General features: G+C 35.1%; 1 long non-coding RNA gene across 3 annotated transcripts in view; it reads right to left on the bottom strand.

The window, feature by feature from the left end:
- The window catches only part of LOC141500108 (uncharacterized), a 112,252-nt gene that overhangs the window by 16,074 nt on the left and 73,340 nt on the right, over positions 1-22,838 (bottom strand). The window contains exon 3 of one of the 3 annotated variants that reach the window (XR_012471840.1): positions 1,662-1,763. The exons of the other annotated variants lie outside the window; for them this stretch is intronic. This is a non-coding gene — a long non-coding RNA (uncharacterized LOC141500108). Of the gene's footprint in view, positions 1-1,661; positions 1,764-22,838 lie in introns of those variants that run through there. 3 annotated transcript variants of the gene reach the window in all.

Raw genomic sequence — 22,838 nt, 5'->3', positions numbered from 1 at the left:
CCAATGGTATGCAAGCATTTCAATTTTAGAAACACTTGTGAATTAAAAGAAATAGTCCCCATTTTAAAAGAGTTTACATTTTACCAGACACCAGGAATAGAAAATAAGATTTTTAGCCAAAGACTCTGAGCAAAATCCTCCAAATCCAGATTACTTCAGTTTAGGTTCTAAATTGTTATAGGAGTGAAGTTTTTTTTTTTTTTTTCTATGAGAACCCAAGATGAGTTTAGACTTAGAGGCAGGGAAGTTATAAGCATGGGGTTAGGGAGAATAAAGTCTTATGTTTAAATAGGATATCAAAAAGAAAGAGAAGGAAAGAATTGGAGCAAGGGGAAAGTAAACTAGGAAATGAAGGCAAAAAAAGACCTTAGTACCTATACTCCCCTTTGTCTGAATTAAGAGGAAGAATGATATGCATTTCATTGTCCTACTCTGAGGTCTAAGATGGATTATTCAAATCAAACATGTGTTGTCTTTTTTGATTTACATTATTTTAATCATTTCTTTTTTTCTGATTCTCCTTACTTTATTCAGTATTAGTACATACAAGCAATCCCATTCCCAATGTTCATCACTTCTTAAAAATCAATATAAGAATTCTGTGGATAGAGGGCTGGACCAGGAGCTGGAAGGACATGAGTTCAAAATTGGGCTGATATACTTGTTACCTGAATCTTCACCTGCCTTAGTTTCCTCAATTGTAAAATGAGAATAATAGCACCTATCTCTCAGAGTTGCTGTGAAGATCAATTGAGATGTTTGTAAAATGCTTAGTACAGTGACTAAAAATGCTTATACCCTTCTCTTGCCCCATATAATACACTTTTTGTCCCTGTTTCATGGGGCTTCAATTTGTTTCTTTTTGTTTATTTGCTGCTAGAACAAAGCATATTTTGGTGAATATTTTAGGTTTTGAACTTTGGGGATTTTTTTCCTACCACTGGGATCCCTGGGTTGAAGAATATGGACTGATCGTTGATTTTATTCTGTAGGATCATAGAATGTAAAGGGATTTTGAAGGTCATCAAGTACAACCCCCCCATCTTACTGAGGAAGAAATAGCCTAGGGATGTTCAATGGTCTCTCTAAGTTGTAGAGGCAGAATTCCAACCCAGGTTTGTTGACTCCCAAAACAGTTATTGTCTCACTCTATCACACTGTCTTACCATAATTCTAAATTGTTATCTAGAGTGATAGAGCAATTCATGGCTTAATTCACATTAGATAAGTGTTTTCCAGTTAAGATGGTAGCATAAAGGGTTGTTAAGAAGCCCAGCTTGCCCATATATATCTCAACAAGTGGCTGAAAGGATCCTATAAAGGAAAAATAAAATTGACTTGCATCAAAATAAACTGAGATACTATTTGTAAGTTATAGTTTAAAGTGCTGTCACTTTCGAGTGACATTAATGCTAGATTATCATCATTGTCATCACCACCACCACCAACTCCATTGTCATATAATAATCATTATCATCAAAACAGAGAAGAAAAGGGTAAGTAGAATAGGACAAATAGGTAGACAAAATAAGAGACTTAAGACAGCTAATCATAAAGAGGAGATTTAAACAAGAGAAAGAATAGGGATCAGAAATCATGACATAGATTTTTTTTATTTTTTATTAAAGATTTTATTTGAATTTTACAATTTTTCTCTCAATCATACTTCCCTCCCCCCCAATGGAAAGCAATCTGTCAGTCTTTATTTTGTTTCCATGTTGTACATTGATCCAAATTGAGTGTGATGAGAGAGAAATCACATCCTTAAGGAAGAAACAAAAAGTATAAGAGATAACAACATCAGACAATAAGATATCTAGGTTTTTTCCTAAATTAAAGGGAATAGTCCTCGAACTTTGTTCAAACACCACAGCTCTTTATCTGGATATAGATGGTATTCTCCATTGCAGACAGCCTAAAATTGTCCCTGGTCATTACACTGATGGAATGAGCACGTCCATCAAGGTTGAACATCATTCTCATGTTGCTGTTAGGGTGTACAGTGTTTTTCTGGTTCTGCTTATCTCACTTAGCAACAGTTCATGCAAATTGCTCCAGACTTCCCTGAATTTCCATCCCTCCTGGTTTCTAATAGAACAAGTGTTACATGACATACACATACCAAAGTTTGCTAATCCATTCCCCAACTGAAGGACATTTACTTCATTTCCAATTCTTTGCCACCACAACCAAAGCTGCTATAAATATTTTTGTACAAGTGATGCTTTTATCCTTTTTTCATCATCTCTTCAGGGTATAGACCCAGTAGTGGTATTGCTGGATCAAAAGGTATGCTCATTTTTGTTGCCCTTTGAGTGCAGTTCCAGATTTCTCTCCAAAAAGGTTGGATGAATTCACAGCTCCGCCAACAGTGTAATAGTGTCCCAGATTTCCCACAACCCTTCCAACAATGATCATTATCCTTTCTTGGCATATTGGCCAGTCTGAGAGGTGTGAGGTGGTACTTCAGAGAAGCTTTAATATGCATTTCTCTAATAATTAATTATTTAGAGAAATTTTTCATATGACTATGGATTGCTTTGATCTCATCTGTAAATTGCATTTGCATATCCTTTGACCATTTGTCAATTGGGGAATGGCTTTTTTAAAAAAAATATGACTCAGTTCTCTGTATATTTTAGAAATGAGTCCTTTGTCAGAATCATTAGTTGTAAAGATTGTTTCCCAATTTACTGCATTTCTTTTGATCTTGGTTACGGTGGTTTTATCTATGCAAAAGCTTTTTAATTTAATGTAATCAAAATCATCTAGTTTGATTTTGGTGATGTTCTCCATCTCTTCCTTAGTCATAAACTGCTCTCCTTTCCATAGATCTGACAGGTAAACTAGTCCTTGATCTTCTAGCTTGCTTATAGTATTGTTTTTTTATGTCTAAATCCTGTAACCATTTGGATCTCATCTTGGTAAAGGGTGTGAGGTGTTGGTCTAATTTAAACTTTTTCTATACTAATCCAATTATCCCAGCAGTTTTTATCAAAGAGAGAGAGTTTTTATCCCAATAGCTGGACTCTTTGGGTTTATCAAACAGCAGATTAGTAAAATCATTTCCTGCTCTTGCTCCTAGTCTATTCCACTGGTCCACCACTCTATTTCTTAGCCAATACCAGACAGTTTCCATGACTGATGATTTACAATATAATTTTTAGATAAGGTAGGGCTAAGCCCCCTTCTGTTGCATTTTTTTCATTAAATCTCTGGAACTTCTTAACTTTTTATTTCTCTATATGAATTTACTTACAACTTTTTCTAACTCATTCAAGTAATTTTCTGGAATTTTGATTGGTAGGGCACTAAACAGGTACTTTAATTTTGGTAGAATTGTCATTTGTATTATATTAGCTGTACCTATCCATGAGCAGTTGATATTTGCCCAGTTATTTAAATCTGATTTAATTTGTGTGAGAAGTGTTTATAATTGTTTTCAAAAAGTTTCTCAGTCTGTCTTGGAAAATAGACTCCCAGGAATTTTATATTGTCTGTGGTTACTTTGAATGGGATTTCTCTTTCTAGCTCTTCCTGCTGTATCTTGCTAGACATATATAGAAAAGTTGAGGATTTATGAGGGTTTATTTTATAACCTGAAACTTTGATAAAATTTCTAATTGCTTCCAGTAGTTTTTTGGATGATTTCTTGGTTTTCTCTAGGTAGACTATCATGTCATCTGCAAAGAGTGAGAGTTCTGTCTTTTCCTTCCCAATTCTAATTCCTTCAATTTCTTTTTCTTCTCTAATTGCTGAAGCTAACATTTCTAATATGATATTGAATAGTAGTGGTGATAATGGGAACCCTTGTTTCACTGCTGATCTTATTGGGAATGCATCTAGCCTCTCCCCATTGCATATAATGCTTGTTGATAGTTTCATAGAGATACTGCTAATTACTCTAAGGAACAGTGCATTTATTCCTACACTCTCTAGTGTTTTTAGTAGGAATGGGTGCTGTATTTTGTCAAAAGGTTTTTTAGCATCTATTGATATGATCATATAATTTCTGATAGGTTTGTTTTTGATATAATTGATTTTACTAATAGTTTTCCTAATATTGAACCAATCCTGCATTCCTGGGATAAATCTTACTTGATCATAATGTATTACCCAGTGATAACTTGTTGTAATCATTTTGCTAAGATTTTATTTAAGATTTTTGCATCTATATTCATTAGGGAGATAGGTCTATAATTTTCTTTATCTGTTTTAACTCTTCCTGGTTTAGGTATCAACACCATATTGGATTCATAGGAAGAGTTAGGCAGAGTGCCATCTTTCCCTATTTTTCCAAAGAGTTTATATAGAATTGGAACCAATTGTTCCTTAAATGTTTGGTAGAATTCACTTTTGAATCCATCAGGCCCTGGAGATTTTTTCTTAGGAAGTTCAATGATGGCTTGTTGAATTTCTTTTTCTGAGATAATATTGTTTAGGTAATTATTCTCCTCTTCATTTAAACTGGACAACTTATATTTTTGCAAATATTCATCCATTTCACTTAGATTCGCAAATTTATTTGCATAAAGTTGAGCAAAATAATTTCGAATTATTACTTTAATTTCCTCCTCATTGGTGGTGAGTTCACCTTTTTCATTTATGATACTAGCAATTGGGTTTTCTTCTTTCTTTTTTTAAATCAAATTGACCAGAGTTTTATCAATTTTAGTGTTTTTTTTCATAAAATCAACTTTTGGTTATGTTTATTAATGCAATAGGTTTTTTTTGCTTTTGATTTTATTAATTTCTCCTTTAATTTTTAGAATTTTGAATTTGGTATTTAATTGAGGATTTTTACTTTGTTCTTTCACTAATTTTTTTAGTTGCATGTTTAGTTCATTGATTTCCTTTTTCTCTAATTTATTCATGTAAGCATTTAAAGATATAACATAGCCCCTGAGAATCATTTTGAATGAATCCCATAGGTTTTGGTATGTTGTTTCATTCTTGTCATTATCTAGGGTAAAATGATTAATTATTTCTCTAATTTGTTTTTTGGTCCACTCATTCTTTAAAAGGAGGTTATTCAGTTTCCAATTAGTTCTGGGTCTATATCTCCTTGGCCCAATACTGCATATGACTTTTATTGCATTGTGATGTGAGAAAGATGTATTCACTATTTCTACCTTTCTGCAGTTGATCATTAGGTTTTTATGTCCCAGTCCATGGTCAATTTTTGTCTAAGAGCCATGTACTGCAGAGAAAAAAAAGTATATTCTTTTCTATCCCCATTCAATTTCCTCCATAAGTCTAACATATCTAGGTTTTTCTAACAGTCTATTTACCTCCTTAACTTCTTTCTTATTTATTTTATGATTCAATTTATCTAGATCTGAGAGTGGGAGGTTGAGGTCTCCCACTAGTGAAGTTTTGCTGTCTAGGTCTTCCTGTAGTCCTTTCAGCTCCTCCTCTAAGAATTTGGATGCTATCCCATTGGGTGCAAATATATTCAATATTGAAATAACTTTATTGTCTATGGTACCTTTTAGGAGGATAAAGTATCCTTCCTTATCTCTTTTAACTCTATTTTTGCAGCTGCTTTGTCTAAGATAAGGATTGCTACCCCTGCTTTTTTCACTTCAGCTGAAGCAAAATATATTTTGCTCCACCTTTTACGTTTACTCTATATGTATCTCTCTGCTTCAAATGAGTTTCTTGTAAGCAGAATATTGTAGGATTCTGGTTTTTAGTCCACTCTGCTATTTGCTTACGTTTTAAGGGAGAGTTCATCCCAATCACATTCAATGTTATGATTACTAATTCTTTATTACCCTCCATGCTGTCTTCCCTCTGTTTGTATTTTCCCCCCTTTCCCCCACTTTATCCATATTCCCCAGTATTTTGGTTCTGAATACCACCCCCTTCAGTGTTCTTGCCCTCCTATATCACCCCTCCCCTTTCTTTCCCCTTTCCTTTTTTCCCTTTTCCCTTCCCTTTCTTTTGTTAGTTCCCCTTTTCCACCCTCCCCCTCACTTTCTCCATCCTCCCTCCCCAGGACATAGGTTTTGTGAATAATTAAAAGCAGAGGAATAGGGATAGACCATTTCAGTGATAGATTACTTGCACTGATCATACTTTGCTTTCTCTACCTTCTTCTTTGCTAAATAAGTGAAAGAAAAAGAGTAAAAAAAAAGTAAAATATTATGATAGTGAAAATGCATATTTGCCTATCTTAACTTAAATGGAATGAACTCTCCCTATACAATGAAGGAAGACAGAAGAATGGAGTAGGAAATGGAACCCAACAATCTTATTTATAAAATACAAATAACACAAAGATTTCCATAATGTTAAATTGAGATGCTAAAGCAAAATATATTAAAATTTGGGTTATCTTTTTAAAAAGCAGTGTTAGTAAATATAGTATTAGAAATGACAGCAATAAAAGGTCAAGACAAGCAGGGAAACTATACCATGTAGTGAAATAATAACAATGATTGTGATATATATACATATATATGCATATATAAATGTACCAAATATATTCAATATGTATTTAATCACATAACATCTAGAGAATTCTCAGAGGCAGAGTCAAGATGGCAGCATGGGGACAGAAATTTCCAGAAAATCATCCCCTAAAACTCCAAAAGTCATCAAATTATGACTCTAGCCAAAATTTAAAGGGGCAGAGCCCACAGAAGGACCTAGTGATATAATTTCCCATTCCAAGTCAATATAGAAGATTCATGGAAAAGGTATGTTTCACCAGGACTGGGGGGTTGGAAAGAGCCACAGTGCAGCTAGCTTTATCAGACCAACTCCAGCCTTCCAAGAACAGCCTATAGAGCACGTGGATCCCTGGGGGCACATGGTTCTGTGACAGAGGTTGCAGTTTCCAGACCTCTTGGCCCAGGAACTGCCAGGGACAGCTTGAAGTGGTGGTGGGAGAACTCTGTCACACCAAAGTGAGCATGGAGTCACAGGCTTGGTGGCAACCTGAAGCAGGAACCGGCATTGGGAACCTGAAAAGCCACCCAGTCCTTCCAGAGCCCTCAGCCCACAGACTATGAGGGGTATGGAGAGACTTCAGAGGTCTCTCTGCTATCCCTAAGGCAAAACTCTGATGTTTGCCCACACTTAGATCCAGGTCACTGTCTGGACCCCCTTCTACAAAGAGGAACAGGACCCTCTGTAAAGCTCCAAGGCAGAGGGGAGTGCTTGTGGTCATCCACAGACAAGAAGCACAGGCAGAAGAGCAGTCAGAGTCTCTCAGAAGACCTTGAAGGAATTGGGGTTCCAAGGGGCATATCCCCAAAACCCCCATAAGATTTAGAAATGTGGTAAATCAATGAGGAAATCAGCAAACTACCGAAAAAGAAGAACCTGACCATAGAAAATTACTTTGATCCCATGGGGGATCAAAATACACACTCAGAAGATGGCAAAGTTGAAGCTTCTATATCCAAATCTTCCAATAGAAATAGGAAATGGACAAGCTCAGAAAAGACTTTGAAAAGTAAGTAAGGGAGGTAGAGGAAAAATTGGGAAGAGGAATAAGAGCAATGCAGAAAAATCATGAAAACCATGTCAGCAGCTTGATGAATGAAATACAAAAAAAATTCTGAAGAAAATAACATTAAAAACCAGCTTAGACCAAAGGGAAAAAGCAACTCAAAAGACCAATAAGAAGAATGCCTTAAAAAGAAGAATTGGCCAGTTGAAAAAGGAGATAAAAAAGCTCTCTGAAGAAAGTAACTCCTTCAAATGTAGAATGGAGTTAAAGGAAGCAGCTGACTTTGCATAGAGAGGGTGGATGTGAAAGGCAAATTATGAGAGATTTACTGATGTTATACTGCATGTATTCCTGCATGGGAAGATGATACTGATAACTCACATGAACCTTCTCATTTATAAGAGCAGTTAGAAGAAGCATAGGTAGAAAAAAAACAGGAGGGAGTTGAAAATAATGGCATAATATAGTATAAAGATGGAGTCAATGGAGCATAAAGGAAAGTCCTGGGAGAAAGGGAAAGGAGAGGTGGAATGGATTAAGATATTTTTTGTAAAAGAGTCAAGAAAAAGCATTTGCAATGCAGTGGAAGGGAGGAAGGTGAGGAGAATGAGTGAGCCTTTATTCTCATTAGAATGGATCAGTGAAAAAATAATGTACACTCAATAGGGTATAGAAATCTATCTAGCCCTATAGAAAAATGAGAGGAAAGAGATGGGATAAGGGGGATGGGGGAGGGGTGGATTCATTAGTGATAGAGGAGAAGGAAAACTCATGGTAGAGGGTAGTCAGATACAACATACTACTGAGGAGGGACAGGGTGAAAGGAGAGAATGGGAAAGAATAAAATGGAGGAAATATAACTAGATTAATAGCTATTATTAGCACCTGTGGGGAAAGATATTGAAGCAATTTTTCTTATGGACTTTTGAATAAAGAAGGCAACTCATCCCAGAGATAGAGCCGATAGAATCTGAACACAGACTGAAGTATACTATTTTTTTTTCCTCTCATTTTGTTTCTCTTGAGGTTTCTCTATCATTTTGGGGGGAGGGGGTTTATGTTTACTTTCACAACAAGATTATTTAATAATATGAAAATAAACAAACCAAAAATGGTATACCATCTAAATAATTGAAGGAAAAGTCAATCAAATCGCTTGGAGAAAATCGTGAAAATCATGATATTTGGTGATCTGAATTGCCTGTTTTGGACTGAGACTTTAAAAAAACAAAATCTGTGAAAAAAGTTAAATATCTTAAATTATAAATAACTGAAATACAATATATTATTGAATAGAAATGGAAAGGAATAGATGCACTACTCTGCTATGCATGACATCTATACAAAATTTGAGAATGTACTGAGGCATAAAAGCTCAAATGCAGAAAAGTCTAAACATGCACATTCTTTAAGGACCACAATACAATTTTTTAAAATATGATCAATAAAATCCCTTTGAAGGAATGACTCCAATTTAGATGAAAATTATTTCATATTTTAAGATTGTAAGTAAAAATGAATCATAGTAATAATAGTTAATTTCCTCAAAAATGAGAGTAGTATAAAATATTCCAGAACTTTTGAGATATTAAGCCAAGTAGTTCTGAGGAAAAATATATTTTTCTAAAATCTTTCACTCAACTAAAAAAAATTAGAAAAGTTCCAACCCAACACACAAATAGAAAATTTAAAAATCAAAGAGATAATCTAAAAATCACTGGATTCATAAGTAAAACAGTTTTTAGAAAGCTTTTTTAAAAGCTAATAGTGTAGATAAATTTTTTGCTAATCTGATTTTAGAAAGGGCAAAAAGTCAGACTCTCAATATGAAAAATTTTTAAAGAGAATTCACAATGAAAATGGCAAAATAAAGGTAATTACTAAGAACTATTCTGCACAATTATATGGCAACAGAATTGCTAAATGAAATGAATGTTTACAAACATTTAAAGTATGTAGAGAAATGTAATAAGAAACAGATTTTAAATTACCCCATAACAGAAAAAACTGAACAAGCCATAAATAAAATATTGTTACCAAATGGATTTACCAATGCATTCTATGAAACATTCTAAGGAAAACCATTTTGATATTACATCCAATCTTTTCAAAATTGGTACAGAATTTATCCTGCCAAAGTCCTTCTTTGAGACAAATATAGTTCTGATTCCTAAACCAGAGAGAGAAAAAAAGCCGAGAAGGGAAGATAAAGACCAATATTGCTAATTAATACTGACATAAAAACATTGAATAAAATATTAGCAAAGAGGTCATAGCAAGGCATGTTAAAAATTCACACATTGGTTGACTTAGTTTGGAGTTAGTAATCAAAGGCATACTTAATCTGCAATTAAAATGTTTTAAATCTTCTATATTAATTTTTTAACACCAGACTTGAAATTTCAATTTGGGGTCTTTAAAAAAATTCAAGTCTTTTATTTTTAGCTTTGGGTCATTCTATTCATTCCACCTTACTACTTTGCTCTTAAGACCATATGGGCAAGTTACTAAAATGAAGTCTGAAGTAATCAAATCTTGGTTTAGGTATCTAACTTTTGGGATGAAAATTTAAATCGCATGAAGGAGGAATGGTCTTAACCTGCATCAATGATCTATTCCACGAAGAAATGCTAGAGAATTATGAGAATGTGTTCTCCCTAGGGAAAGACTTCATCCATCCTCAGAACTGCAATCAGAAACTATTACTTAGGAAGTGGGTGGTGGGGAAGGAAGGTAATAACTAATTTTCTGTTTTGGGACATTGATTCCCAGGACTGTTTTTAGATAAATGTGCTTGCCTTCTGTAAACACCTAAAAGTGATATTCCACATACTGTCTTCTTTAGTAATTCAAAGATTATGATTTCATCAATATAATCATGCCCTTTAAAGAAACAAAGCACAGTTCTTTGATACTTTAATGGTTCGTTTTTAATATAGTTTTTATTATTTGATGAAGTTAATCATTATCAACCAAATATATCTTTTTTTCTCCTTAAGGAAGATCAGAGAAAGAGGATTGTATGTGACAACATCAATCTGTTACAAATTCTTCAATGGTCTTTAAGGTACTAAAGTTGAAGGTAGGCTACCAACCTCACCAGAAGATCTCTATGCTTATTAAATACAGACTATCAGACTATCAGATATTTATCAGAGAAATTTGCTGTATAGATTTATTTTCCCAGTTCACTATTTCCTTTCTAATTCTGACTGTATTCATTTTGTTTGTGCAAAAGCTTTTCAGTGTTATGTAATCAAAATTATTCATTTTTATTTCTATGATCTTCTCTATCACATGAGCCATTCTTTAAATGACTATCCTTTAAACCTCTCCCACAGATGATTTAATTTTAGAGGAAATAGAGGTCCATATAAGACATACTGTAGTATTTAGATATATTTGCTTTTCATTGATGTTATGATTTTTCTAGGTAGTTGAGTGTGATTCTTTTCATGTGCCATATGCCAACCCATGATGTTTTCTTTTTCTGAAATGTTCCATATGATTTTGGCCTCCACATCTCAAGCAGGAAAATAAGGGAAATGGAGAAAATCCAATGTGGATAGCAATTTCCAGTGGAGTACACTGAGAATCTTTCCTCTATCCTACTCTTTTTGACATTTTTGTCCATGATATGCATGAAAACTGAGATGAAATAGATTCCAACATAGTTGAATTGCTTGTCTTATTTGAAGATGCCATGAGGCTACAGAAGGACAATGGGCCACATCTAATAAAGTAAGGATGAGCATAAAGTTCTAGACATAGGTTTGAAATATCAACTTTACCTACATAAATAATCATACTTCTTGTCTCGGTCATTCCATTATGGGGAATACGACATGCAGATTCTTTTAAAAAATCTCACTATCCCAGTCATAAGCATTTGTTCAAAGCAAGTGCTTCTAACATGTGTTCCATGAACTTGGTTTTTTTTAATATATATATGACAATGTTATATTTCATGCATTTGAAAACATTACTCTAAGAAGGATTAATAGCAAAGATTAAGATAAAAAAGATTAAAATTCCTTAGTTTAATGTGTCAATACAGTTAGATAGATAGATAGATGATAGTTATAGTGTCATTAAAATTGAAAAAACTAGACACAAATGTCTAACAGTAGAGTCTCACTAAAAGTATTATGACATAAGCTTAATAAAAATTAAAAATTGCAGCCTAAATTAAAAGAAAATAGAATACTACAATGGAATTCTGTAACTAACCAATATAGTGAATGAATACATCAGTCTATATAGAATTCTGAATCCATAGGTCACCACATATGGTGGGAAAAGAAATTGCATTTTGCCCTCTGTCTCTGGTGACAAGATTGGTCAATTCATTTAATCTCAATTTATGTGCTTTGGAGTATTTCCATTTAGTCTTCTGATGTTTCTGTGAAGTCCATATTGTACTAGCCCCTATGAAAAGCTCCATAGATAAAAGGAAAATACCAATAGATCCTTCTCTGAAGGAACTCACACTATAATGGAGGACATAACATGCAGGCAACTAGGTACAAATAAGACATATATGGGAAAAATATCTGATTTATTAGAGGAAAGGCATTCCTATTAAAAGGGACAGGAAAAGACCTTGAAGAAGGTGGTGGAATTTTAGCTGATTCTTGATGGAAATTAGGGATGTATGAGAGCATTTCTGGCATGAGGGACAGCAGTAAAAAATGTTTGGTGTCAGGAGATGAAATCTTATGTTTGAGGCATAGCAAGGAGTTCAGCACCAATGGATCATAGAATAGGTAGAAGGAAAGTAAGGTGTAAAAAGACTGGAAAGGTAAAAAAGAGGCCAGGTTAAGAGGGGATTAATAATATGAGGATTTATCGTGAAGGTAGCATGGAGCCATTGGAATTTATTGAGCAGTCAGAAGTATGTTTTAGGAAGATCTTTTTGATGGCTGAATGAAGGACAAATTGGAGTGGGAAGAGACTTGAGGTAGGGAGATCACAAGCACACCATTGCTTTTTTGGATGTGAGTTAGTAATGTCCTCTATCTGGGTAGTAGCATAGTCAGAGGAGATAAGACAAGATATTAAGAAAGTAAAATCAAGAGAATTTGTAAATTGATTGGAAATTAGTGAGCCTTGGGTGAAAAATGAAGAATTGAGGATGGCATGTAGTTTGTGAGTCTGGGTGACTGGGAAGATGGACTCCCTGAAAATAAGAAAATTGAGAATGTTGAAAGATTTTGGGGAAAATATGCATTCTATTTTGAGCATATTTAGTTTGAAGTATTTGAGATATCCAGTTACATATTCCAATAGATAGTTTGAGACGCGAGACACTATAGTGGCAAGGAGAAAGGTTAGAACTGGATAAATCTGAAAATTATATCCATAGAAATGATAAATGAATCTATGGGAGCTGACAGGCTAACCAAGCAAAATAGTAGAAGAAGAGAAGAGAAGAGGACCCAGGGCATCCTTGGATGAAACCCATCATTACTTGGCATGACCTAGATAAAATCCAGCAGAGTTTCTTTTTATTATATCTTTGTGGCTTACCAGTGGTTCATCCTAGGGGAAGATAAAGTACAGGAAGGGATGTGAATATTGCCACAGAATGTAATCCAAAGGATTTGGAGGCAAAGGACAGTGGGATGAAGTGACTGTTGCATTAGTTCCCATTACAGCAAGTAAAGGAGTGAGTAGAATTTAAGACTGATGATGCTAGTCATGCAAATGAATCAGAGATTGTTTATGCTTATCTCCTACAGGAGTCACTTCCCACACGTAAGAGAATTGCAACTTGCACTTTGGGTGGAGTATCTGAGCCATGTGGACATTTAGAGCCCAAAAAGATTTCACTGGTGAAAGTATAAGTAAAAGATTTGTAGGATATGATCCTATGGAAGATAATCCCTTTGGCTTTTGCTTGAAGAACCCCTCCTAGAAGACCTTGGTCAGAGAAAACATATCTCAAACAGGCTGCAGGAGTTGGATAGCCACAATAAATGAAAACCTAGAGAGATTACCATGATTGAGCTTTCCGGGAAGGGAAATTGAATAACCAATTCCTTTGATGTTCTCCCCTATGGGGCCCTTATTCGGACACTGCCTTTAATTTAATGATGTGATGGGCTATAGCAAAGATAGCTCTCTCACTTTTTGAGCTAATGAAGACTGTGCAAAGAGACCTGGTCTATATGATATGAATAACCCAGGGAAAGTCATTTAATTTCTTAGTGTTATAAGAAACTTTCCAAGGGTATAATTTGGAGAGAAGTGTCTGTGAATTGATAAAGGAAGTTTCCCTCTCCCAAGAGTTCCTTATACTCATAAAATCATGGGTCTAGCCTTTATTCCCATCCTCCCCTCTTCTACATGGTGACCAACAATATTCCCTTTCCAAGACTTCCTACCTAAGCCCAGTGTATTCATTCTAAATGGTGCCTTTTGTGTGGCCTGGCTTATGCTATCTCCTCCCCTTTCCTACACCAGTGCACTGATATTTACAAAAGAAAACCACTCTAACTTTAAAAGGGCAGAGGATGGGTATCTCAATAATCTGTACATTTTAGAACAATCCATGCCTTTTGCTACTTTGCTCTCAGTTTCCCAGTGATGCACTGGATCTGGCCGGAGCACTGTGCCAGACTGGAGAATACAACAAATTTAAATTAGATCTGGTCCTTGGTCACAAAACTTACAGTATCCTAGAAGCACAAGAAACAGCAAAATAGATATTATAAATAAGCAGTATAACAGAATGAATGAATGAAAGAGTCCCTAACAGGGTATCTTCCTGCGACTTGGAATGATCCATGATGAGCTTCTGAGTCTAGAAGTGAAATGATAAAGCTTCCCTTTCAGAAAAGAAACCTGAGTTTCCTTAGATTAGAGAAAGATAAGAGGGCCAACCTGTTGATAGGATGGAAGTAACTCAGTCAAGTCAAATGGCATTTGTCATGTGCTTACTGTTGGCCAGGGCCTATGATAAGTGCTAATGATTAAATGAAAAGCAAAAATCATCCTTGACCTATAGGAACTCACAATCTAACAGGGGAGATGCACACACACACACACATACACAGAGCTGTCTACATAATATCTAGGTGAACAGTTAACGGTAATTTCAAAGGGAATGATTAATTCTAAGGGGGTCCTAGAAAAGTCTCTTGTACAAAGAAGAATTTTATTTGATACTTGAAGGAACCCAGGAGGCAGAGATAAAATGGGAAAGCATCCCAGGGATGAAGGAAAACCAGTGACTCTAAAGCATTAGAGTCAGAGGGCTTGTAAGACTTGGAGTCAAACTTCATGATTTTGGGGTCCTTGGGGCTAGTGTGACTGATAGTGACTCTAGGGTCTGTGGCCTTGGTGATCTTGGGCCTGAAGAGTTTGGTTTTGAGAACCTCAGTGCTAAGATCCATACTGGCTTCTGCTCATGAACTTATGGCGTTACTTATATAAAAAAGCATATATTTTTGGTCTGCATCATCAGTATCTTCTTAGGAAAGCATATATTTTTCAAAAATTTTGGGTTAATTCCTTTCAGATTCCTGTGTTTCTGTGACCTAAGTTTCTTGATGTCATTTCTATGTCATTTGCAGGACTGATTGTGAAGGACATGTTTCATAGACTAGGTCATCTTTACTCCAGGGGAAGCTCAGAGTGAGAGAAAAATGTAGTTTACTTGTTCTGAAGAAATTTTCAATCCAATTGTGGAGAGAAGTATTTCATTTTTAATATAACTTTACCTCTTCTCTGAGCTGGAGGGTAAGGGACATAAAATTTTGCTTGTGATGGAGACTTCTATTCCATATAGGGTGATTTAGAGGTTGGCAGGGAGCAATACCAGAGAAAGGCATATTATTAAATGGAAAATTAAAAGGACAATCTGTGGGAGACCTGAATAGTTTTAGAGATGTGTAAAATTATAGGAACAGAGGGACTCCAAAAAAGTTAGATTTAGAAGGCTATTCAATCTGATCTGGGGGCGGCATTAAAATAAATGGATCACACTATAACTTAAAGTGAGTAGAAGGTGGTCAGTTGTGAGGAAGAAAACCAAGCTTATCTAAGATCTAGGGCAGAATTAGACTGGGAGAAGATAAACTCAGGGAACTGGATAAAGTGATGGGAATGAGTCTGAATGAAAAGCATGGATCAAGAGTTCATACTGTGCAAAGCACTAGAAAAACAGAGAAAAGCAAGACAGTCCTTCATATAAAGGAGTTCACATTTTACTAGGGGAATGTGGCACATACAGAAGACATCATCTGAAAATTAGATTGAAAGACCCTGTGCTTCCTATCTTCTTTACCAGCATTTCAACTGATAAAACCACATTTGCTGAATTATATATCCAGTGGCAAAGACTGGTGGTTCGTTGAACAGGAAAGCTACAAGCCAGAATATATCATCTGCAGTCCTCATTATCTATGCTATATTTTTCTTTTTTTTACATTTAAATATTTTATTTGTTTTTTCCAACTACATCCAATGGTAGTTTTTAACTAATCATTTTTACAAGGTTTTGAGTTTTACATTTTTATCCCCCCTCCCTGCTGAAAGCAATCTAATATAGATTCTATATTAATTACCATTATGATATAATTTTCAATAAACCCTAAATGGATAGGTAAAGTTTGATATGTCATCTTTTCATTTTTCAGGATTGTGGTAGAAGTACCTATCACATAAACATCCACTTAGAGGGCATTTGCTACTAGATATCAGGGAAACAAGAGAGACTCATTACCTCTCTAAACTCTGATATTATCCCTTTAAACCAAGAAAAACTTGCAGTAAGTGTACCATGATTTTGTGATAAGTTGTTGTCCTCATTCTCATTCACCATGGGATCTAAGTCTAATCTTGGTCTCCATTTCTAAAGTTCTCAGTCTCCCTCATATACTTTCTCATCTTGCTCTCTAATGTCAAATATCTCTTTTTTACTGCTTCAATGTATTTGGTTCTGTTTTCTTCTCTCTATGAATTTCTCTCACCTCTATCTCAATTTGTGTCTGTCTCATCCTCTAATCCCTTGCTAAATGCCTATATCTCATCCACATCTGTGTAGATTTCTATCATATAGCTCCTTATGTACCTTCTATATTGGAATGTCTTTTAAAGCTTTCTTTTGATATGGAGTCAAAGGTAACCACATAGTTTGCATGGAAAACATTGATCAGTTGTCCTGGTCAACAGTAAATTTCAGAATAAGCCTGACCAGGTACATCACTCTTTCCTCACCATTCCATGTTCTGAGCTTTTTCCAAAGTAACCAAATGTATTTTATCCTTAACTAAATCTAAGAGACTTGTCGTTATATCATCCCATCTTACTGCTAATTTAGGAAAGATTGTCCATAAACTCAACCTTGTGTACCCCTAGAAACTAAATCAAGAATTTGCTCATAAGTACCAATGGAGGTTAACTTTGTTTTTCTCTTCTAGGCTTTAATTGCACACTGCCAAAAAGCAATCTTCTGTGGATTCAGTGCATCTTGCCTACTGTATTAGGGCCTAGGGAGATATAAAGACCTATTCATGATCTAGGAAGAATTTTAGAAGTGACTTTCTCTTTCAGTTTGCCATGTGGCCTATTAAGTGCTATAATTCAGTAAGTGTCCACTGAATAAGTAAAATATGTTTTTAGAACTCCTTTTATTATTTAGTGTAGTCTTCATCATAGTTACTCTATAACATATCTACAAAATGGATTTTGCTCCTAAATTTTGGGGAAAGAGCAAGAGAAAAATAATCATTTCTCCCACCTTGGAAATTTTTCCCTAAAATAGAGTATGGGTCCATTAAAATTATTTTCTTCACAGGTTACTACTTAATAAATTATTGATGATAGATTGACTCAAGGAAGCACCTGCAAGGGAATGAATCCATTTATTACTTATTCTGAATCATAAGTGGAAGAAATATGCAGATACTTTTCCTAGGGAGAAGTAATATTGGTTGAGATACTTTTGCTTTCATATCAAGAATTAATAAATCCTCTGATCCATAGCCATTTTCAGTACCTCCTTTGGGTGTAGTCCTCATTACTACTAAGCCAATGGGTAATTTACTAAGAATGATAAAACAAAAAAAATCATTCCCCATAAATAACCACAGTGTCCATAAGGAAAGAAAGAGTCCTTTTCTAGAGCCTATTGACAATAGTTCTCTCTTCCATGAAGAGTCATACTACATGATGCAGCATTTTGTTGTGGGAATAGTTTTGAATCCATTTTTAGCCTCTTCTGCTCCTGTATCACTCAAACTCACCCAGACATTTCTAAATATTTTGGAATATTTCACCTAAGACCAGGAAAGGATAAGAGAAAAAGGTAGCCATATGCTGAGAGCATAGTACTGGCTCATCATTCTTTCCATGGTCTGATCATTACAGAGAAGCTTCACCCAAGTTTGCATGTGGTTGAATCTGTAAATGTTCCTAGGACTACATCTGTGATTCATGTACCCTGTTGACCTGTCACATTCAAAGATAACACTGGCTTCTTTCAGTGTTGTTTTCAGGGTACCCAAACTGGTTGACTGTCTATACGGAGTCGCCAGCTGTCACTCAAAGAATCCTCATTAGGATAAATCTAGAAAATTTCCCAAAAGGATAATCATCAGCATGGAAATATTTGCTGGTGAGTAAAATCTTTTTCCCCTCTCACTTAGGTTCAAATTGCAAGGTGCCAGATATTTAGCACAGTCCTCCTCCACTAACATTGGATCTTCTGGGACAAGATGAGCTATCACAGGTTTATTATTATAAGACCTGACTCACTATACTTCAAACAATTCTCCTTAAATAGGTAAGTGATGGATTGAACTTTAATCTTGTGCTTTTTTAGTCTTTATTTCTTTTAATCTCTAGAAGTCTTTCTTGTATTTTCTTAGAATCTAAGAACTTGATATTTAATGGTTAAGATTTTGTATTCTAGACTCTTAGAGACCCCTAACACCTGTTCAAGATGAATTGTTAAGGTTTGAATTCTGTAGATGACTATATCTCAAGTTCTTGAGATAGACAGACACTTAATAAAGAGATTGATTCCTAGAGATCTCTCTAAGTCTCTAAAATTTTACTTCTAGAATTCAATAGAACTGTATGTCAAATGTTCTTGGTCCTTTAAGACTGGCATAATTAGAGTTCTAGAGATTTATAGACCTAGAAATTCTCAAGGACTTAGTCAAGGCTTAAAGACTTAGAGAACATAAAATTTAGCCCTAAAGATGAACTCAAGATATATACTTACCTTTTAAAGTGGGGTTTACTGAAATATATAGCATTTACGCCTAGGTCCCAAAATGATATATAGGTTTGCCAAAACTCAACTACTCTCTAAACTCTCACAGGTCAGGAAAGGGACTGTATGTTCCATCAGCTAGTATGTACGTGAAAGAAAAACTGCATTGAATCTGCAAACAAGTGGATACTGTAATTTGATCCTGAGAGAAGAGGAAAAAGTTCCTGCTATGTTTGGTCCTTAGCAAATTCTCATTTTAAAATCTGGCCTTGAAGGCCTGAAAGTTCTTATTGCTCAGGGAACTTGTGGTTGAGCTTTTAGACAGCCTCTCTATACTTGTAATTGTTATTTGGAAGAGAGGGCAGTTTCTCATAATTAGCAAAGTGTGACAGATAACCCTTAGAGGCAGCTATTAGCTCAGAGTAGACAGCCCACAAATAACCTTGGAAGAAGCTACAGAGGTTTGAGAAAGCCCAATAAAGTTTCTTTCAAAAAGTTGCTAAGAAACAAAAAGTTACTTGTGATTTCAACCTACTCACCCTGAGGTTATAAGCATATGCTTCAAAACAATATATTGACCCCACCTTAAAAGCAAAAAAAAGATCCCCATAAACTGAATTTCTTATACTTGGGAATCTGCCAAAGGCGATGTAGAGTAAAATGATAAACACATAATAAAAACACATGATAAACTCAAGGGAATTGTCTATCAATCATTAAATAGCTGCTGTTTGTCAGATACCATGATTTGGGTATATAAAAAATTAAAGAGTTCCTGTCACAAAAGTGTGCATTTGAACCAGGGAAACTAAATTTGCATACACCTATATGGTAAATTCAAAAGACAATGAAAGTTAGGTTGCTCCAAAACCTTTCTATATTAGAGGATACAAAAAAGAAAAATGGAAGAATTTCTATCTTTGAGGAGCTTTCATTCTATCAGTGTTAATATACACGAGGGAATCCAGGGTGGTGGTAGTAGCCTCTGTTAGGTGAGAGACAAAGAGCTAGAAAAAGACATGGAAAAAATAGAATGAGTTATATGGAAAGATAAATATGTGTAGATATTTTTGTCCATACATTCCTATACATATTTATCTTTCCAAATATAGGGATTATAGAGAGATACAAAGATCTGTATAGTTACCCAAATAGAGTGATAAGAAATTCATAGAAAGGTTAGAGATGAATGCTAATAGAATTTTCATTTGTCCTAGGTTTCAGTGAGTCCTTTGGTAGGATGGAGAAGAAATCTGTGACTGCTGTTCGTTCCCCAATGGTAATGTGGTCATGTTCTCCTTAAATTGAGGGAGTGTATAACTTCCATGCCCAAACAGGATTTATTGATGGAATAGCAGAGCAGGGTTCCAAGATCTGAGTGCTTTATGGGTCCCCATTTTGTCTGTGAAAGGAGAATCCTCAGAAGAATGAGATTTGATAAGAGTATAATTTGAGCCTAAGAAAGAGAAGAAGAAAACATTTCACTTAGCCAGGTCTCACTTCATTAGCTGACCCTGTAGGTGTGAGAATACTGACTAGTCAAGGATAGGATTAAGATTGTAGATTTCCAACTGATGACTGAATTTCCCCCTTCCAAATTATCTTATATTTAAGTTTTATATTTTATAGTGTATAGATTTACACATGTACTTTTTGTATCTGCAGAGCCTTGTCTGGCACTTAATAAATATTTCTTGACTGACAGAAGAGAGATTTCTCTTTCAAGCCCCCAGGTCTTAGAACATATTCAGTGACCTCATATATATCTACAGTCATCTGAATCGTACTCCCTTGGAGATGCACAAAGAAGGTCTTTCCCTACCCCAGAAGGGAAAACAAAACTCTTGAACAATTAACCTGGGTTTAAAAGCAGCCATACCTGGAAGAAATAAGCACAAAAGAACCCCATAAATTATTTTAATACAAATGTTTCCTCTGTTTAGAAAAAGGATCTCCCAATATAGGGGTTTCAGTGTGTACAGTAATGATAAATTCATCTAGCAACAAATACTTGTTAAATAGCCACTTCTGGGGATGTAAAAATAGTCCTCAGTCTCAAATCCCATTTATATCCTATGTGGGAAAACTATGTCAGTCAATAAAACACAGTTACCCAGGGCAATGTTGGGAATCAGGAAAGGCCTCACTTGTTAAAGAAGTAGAGAGAGACTGATATAACTACAAGCTTAAGTCTAGACTCAGGGTTCTAAGTCTCTCTGATTGACATTTGGAGAGATCAAATTTGGCTTCCAAAATAGCCCACAACACAATCTTGCCCATATCAGGATCCCTTTTTTCTTCAGAAACTTTGCTAGAACAACTCCCATGTCCTACTACTCAAACAACAGCAAATGTTGGCTGCCTAGAGCCATACCAAAAAGCAGGATTTGGGGGTGAAGGGGGGCAGTGCTATCTTTTGACTAGGGTTGTTACCAAAGGTTACAGAGTCTCCAGAGAACACATTTCTTGCCTTTCTTGTAATATACAAAATGATGCTGATTCAACCTAGCCATGGGGAAGACTCAAGGTGAGGTACCAGGGTAAATAGCAGCACCAAATCTGAAGGAAATAGAAAATACAGAGTCCTATGGACTCACAAGAGCACAGGGAAGAAATATCTTCAGAATGGCTCAAATGTTTATTTCTACATATGAAGAAATAAGAGTGAATACAGTAGTTTAGAAGTTAGACTTACCAATACAGAATTTTTAAAACTTTACTGAACAAAAATCTAGCCAAAAAATGCAAAAGTTTCAATGTTTAAAGAACATACAAATTAAATACAATTCAAAAAGACTGGCCTTGAAGACAGGATGTACTTAAAGACTTTAAAAAGGTTACTATCATTATCCATTAAATAATATTGGAACACTACCTTAAACTTCTAAAACCTCAAGAAAATCTAAATACTCTAAATCATTATTGCTTAGAGAAATGCAAATTAAAACAGCTGAGATACCACCTCATACCTATTAGATTGGCCAATATGACTGAAAAGAAAAATAATTGATATTGGAGGGGATTGTGAAAACTGGCACACTGATACATTGTTTATGGAGTTCTATACTGATCCAATCTTTCTGGAGAGCAATTTGGAATTATGCCCAAAGGTCAATAAAGTTGTAATCTGGCAATACTACTACTAGATCTGTATCGCAAAGAAATCATAAAAAGGGTAAAGAACCAACATGCACAAAAATATTTATAGCAGCTCTCTTTGTGGTGGCAAAGAATTGGAAATGGAGGGGATGCTTATCAGTTGGGGAAGGGATGAACATATTGTGATATATGAACAAGATGGAACACTATTGTTCTATAAGAAATCTTGAGGTAAAGGTCTTCAGAATAGCCTGGAAAGACTTGCAACAACTGATGCTGAGTGAAGTGAGCAGAACTAGAAGAACAATATACATATTAACAGCAACATCAACCATGATGGCCTTGTCCATTTCAGCAGTAAAATAATCAAAGACAATTCTAAAAGACTTGTGATGGAAAATACCATACACATCCAGAGAAGGAACTGTGGAGTTTAAGTGCAAACCAAAGTTTATTGTCTTCAATTTTTAAAAGTTGTCTTGTGTGTTGTTTTTTTCTCTCTCAGTTTTTTTTCTGTTCTGATTTGATTCTTCTCTCACAACATAACTAACATACATTTATGTTTAGCATAATTATGCACATATGGTCTATGTTGGATTGCTTTTTGTCTGGGGGAGGGAAGGAAGGAGGGAGAAAAATGTAAAACTCAAAAACTTGCAAAAAGATGATTGTTGAAAACTACCATTCCATTTACTTGGAAAAATAAATAAATAAAATATTTAATTTAAAGAAAAGAAAATCAGTGATTGAATTTAACAATGTCAATCACAAACACATTTTGCAAGTACTCAGGAGAAATACCTTCTCTAAGAAGGAAAAAATCAATTCTAAGTACCCATGATTGTTCTCAAACTAAGAGAAATCACAAGCACTGAGGGCATAGCAGAGTCTTAAATACAAGGATGTCCTTGTTGGAATCAAAAGCAACAGATGCTGAAAACTAAAAAAGAAGGACAATCAGCAAAGGCAAAACATGTGAACAGAATGTTCAACTTTTATATAGCCCAGATAAATAAGTGTAACTATCAAAGAAAGAATCCATGATTAAATTAA

This window comes from Macrotis lagotis, chromosome X (assembly GCF_037893015.1).
Source record: "Macrotis lagotis isolate mMagLag1 chromosome X, bilby.v1.9.chrom.fasta, whole genome shotgun sequence".
In the NCBI taxonomy this organism is placed as follows: domain Eukaryota; kingdom Metazoa; phylum Chordata; class Mammalia; order Peramelemorphia; family Peramelidae; genus Macrotis; species Macrotis lagotis.
This window is presented reverse-complemented; position numbering and strand designations above follow the sequence as displayed.